The sequence below is a fragment of the Cynara cardunculus genome, assembly GCF_001531365.2.
Source record: "Cynara cardunculus var. scolymus isolate 2C chromosome LG 6, CcrdV1, whole genome shotgun sequence".
NCBI lineage: Eukaryota > Viridiplantae > Streptophyta > Magnoliopsida > Asterales > Asteraceae > Cynara > Cynara cardunculus.
The window spans coordinates 18,291,932-18,295,969 of record NC_037533.1 but is presented as its reverse complement, the minus strand read 5'-3'; positions in this window follow the sequence as shown (position 1 = coordinate 18,295,969).

Here is a 4,038-nt window from a genome sequence, read left to right as displayed (position 1 = left end):
TGACACTTAATGAGACCAATCTAATTTGGTTCCATTAGCAATTAACCCTATATATATATATATAGAGGAGTGATCATATGAAAACCGCTCTCATTTGTGTAAACCGTGCAAACCACCTTCATCTGTCGATTTCATTGTTTAATCTTATAAAATTTTTTCATGAAATTGTTTAATCTTGTGAAATTGTTTCATATAATACTTTTTTTTGATGAAGTTGTTTCATATATGGTTGTAAAATTGTTTCATATAATACTTAATGAAACTGTTTCATGTATTTCTCTAAAGTTAAAATAATGAAGATGATAATATCTATGATTAACACCCTCCGCAATAAAAATGATTAATCAACCTCTCATAATTACAAAAAAATGAACAAAATGAAAAATTATGATTGGTTGAATGCGGTTTGCACGGTTTGTACAAATTGAGTGGTTTGCATTTGATCGCTCCCCTATATATATATATATATATGTATGTATATATATATATATATATGTATATATATATATATATAACTTTTGTATGGGAACATTTTTTAGTAACCCTTTTTCTGAAATTACGTTGGCTATCCAGAAAAAAAAACCCTGTTATATCTTTCATGTTCCTCCAATCAAATTTCTACATGTATAAATGTACGGGTCAATACGTAACAGTAGGCAAAAACAATGTAAAAGGGCACATATATAAATTAAATGACAGTACAAGAGATGAAAAAATATGACGTGACAGTTGGCTGGCTGGCAGCTGTACGAGCGGTTAACGTCTGCGTACGGCTCCGTGAGAAGGGCGGTGGACAGAAATGGGATATTATTGAAGGGATATGAAAGAAACAGAGAAAGGAGTAACGGAGATTTTTCTATCTAAATAAACCATATAACAGAAGTTGGCTAAAAGGAAGGTCGACCAAGCCTTCAAGCGTTTCGTAGACGTAACTCATCCAGATCTTTAATCGGTCTTCGGTTTTTTTCCAGAAATTCATAACTTGTGTAACTGATAATAACGGGTCTTAAGATCCTAGTCTTTTAACTTTTTGTAGGATGTCTTTTTAGCTTCGAAATAAATTCACCGTTCATTAACGTTTTTTTTTAAATAAACTCAATATTGTATTCATTCTTACGTTACTATTTTAGTTTGTCCTAATATAAGAGGGTGTTTGATTAGAGGTATTAGGCAGTAATCAATGAGAATAAAAATAAAAGAAACTGTTTGGTTTTATATAATAGTATAATGGTGCTCGTATAATATAGCGACATATATCTCAATTGTTAACGTATCGTTTTATTATTTATCTATGTCGATATAATAAGATTTTTATTAGTTTTGAGAAAAACGATAATGTTTTTATTTTTGAATAAAATATAAATTTAAATATATTATAAAAATATGAAGAAAAAAATATATCGATATTAATATCAAATTTACTATTTAAAGTTTTGGTTTTTTGTGTAATTTTTTTAATTCAATGTTTTATGTATAATTTAATTTAGATTTAATAACGAAATAATTTATTTATCACTTAATAATATAATTTTTATAAAGATAATAATTAAATATTTTGTTATAACTAATAGTTATCCTAATTATATTTTAGATTTTTTATATTCAAAATGAGATGTATATTCCGTATTTGATTATGTTTATCTATAGTTAGTTACACAAATTCAAAAATGAAGCTTTAATATGTTGTACTTACGTACAATTTACTTGTCATCTTGAATTTTACGTAATATGCATCAATAAACAGTATTTTATGCACATAAAAAAATAGTTTCTAAGAGTTTTTGTCAAATTATTTATAATATAGTATAGATAATGGGCTCAATCCTACGGAAGCCCAAAATTTGATTCCAGGTTAAACTGAGGGAATGAAAATTCATTCTTATTTTCATTCATATGACTGAACCAAACACCCCCTAAGTGTCCATTTTTTTTTAATAAACGTCTACTTTGTCATTCTACCCTTAACTATGAGATGATTAATATTTCTCTGTCGACAATTAAATGTAAAATTGTCCTTTTGTTAATTAAAACTGTATGCCTTTTTTCTGATTTGTTTGAGCTTGGATTTCAAAGATCAAAAGTGTCTGGAAGTCTGAGGTTCAAATCCAAAGAGGAATAAGAATCCTCTTGTGACCACTAACCACGGAGGTTTAAATACGGTGACTTCGGGCTACCTGCAAAATTGTTAATCGTCCTAGAATTAGTCAGTTCGCATAACAGGTTGGACATCCAGGTTAATTGATAATTGGAAAAAGAATATGATAAGAATGAAATTCAAAAAGTGGTGATAAATGAATAAGACAAAAAAAGGGTAACTTTTTGTTACTGGGCCATGGTAGCTGAACCAAATGTTTAGGCCCACTTGCTTTCAATACCTAAAAACAAACCATGTCATATAGGGCTTTAAGGCCATTTTTATTTTGACTTAATCTTTTTAAATATCTATACTATATTATAAAACATTTGACAAAAACTTTTAAAAATAATATTTTATGCTTGAAGTATTGTTTATTGATGCATATTATTTAAAATTCAAGATTTCAAGTAGATTGTGCATAAGTACAGCTTATTAAAGCTTCAAGTTTGAATTTTTTTTATTTTTGATTAACCTGGATATCCAACCCGCTATGCGAGTTGACTAATCTCAGGGCAACCACCTGCTTTTCAAATAGTCCGGAGTCACTGCATTTGAACCTCCGTGGGCATAAGGGGATTTTTATTTCTTCTTGGATTTGAACCTGGGACCTCCTGATACTTTTGACCTTTGGAGCCAAGCTCAAACCAATCAGACACCACCCTTGTGGTTGTTTGAATTTATGATACTAATTGAGAATAAACATAATCAAATAGAGTATAAACTTCTCATTTTAAAATATAAAATATCTAAAATATAATTAGAATAATTATCGAATTCTAACAAAATAATTAGTTATTATATTTATAAAAAAAAAGTCTTTTTATTAAATCAAATATAAATTACTTCGTTATTGAACCTAAATTGAATTATAATAAAATTTTGAATTAAAAAAATACACAAAAAATTAGAAAATTTAAATAGTTAATTTGATACTAATATCGATATATTTTTGTCAAATTTGTATGATATCTTTAAATTTATATTTTATTCAAAAATAAAAACATTGTCGTATTTTTAAAATCACATAAGACCATATTATAACATCGACTGAGATAAAAAATAAAACGAAATATTAAAATCAAGATGGATCTCGCTGCATTGCGCGAGTACCTTCTAGTTTGAAATTATATGGATTTATAACCTTTAGTGTATTTTAACATATCAGGCTAATTGTATTAGATATTTTATGTTTTGTTCGTGTATCTGGATTCATGTCCAGTTCTCGGTTTTGATGTCATCTGTAACATCTCAAGTCAAAAGTATCAGATATTGTACACACATCTGGACTCATGGTTAGTACTGTAAACTAACCGAACGTTCAACGAACCGTTCGGCGGGAGGTTCGTTTATTTAATAAATGAAAGAATATGAACAAATTTTTTTGTTCGTTTAGTTAAACGAACGAACATGAACAAGATTCTTGTTTGTTCATTTATGTTCGTGAACATTCGTTCATTTATGTTCATTTATATATTAAATTTAATATATAATCTTTTATTTATTTAGTATGAATTTAAATAATATTTATTTAACTTTTAATTTTTTTAAAATTTATTTAGGTTTAAATTTTATTATTATTTTGTTTTATTTAAAATTTTTACTTTTTTACTTTTGTCAAATTAAGATGGTGATTTTTTTTTCAAATGATAATTGTTTTATGTATGTTTAAACTATGGATAATTGGTATGTAATAGTTAATTGAATGACAAGTAGTGATGTTTGTTTGTTTATGTCCGTTTAGGCCTATTCTTTTATGTCCGTTTAGACTAGGGGTGAGCAGCGGAACCGGGTACCCGTTTGCGGAACCGGAACCGCCTTGGAACCGCCGGTTCCGGAACCTGAACCGATATGAGTAGTTCTGGTTCCGGTTCCTAAAATACGGAACCGATTGAGAATGGTTC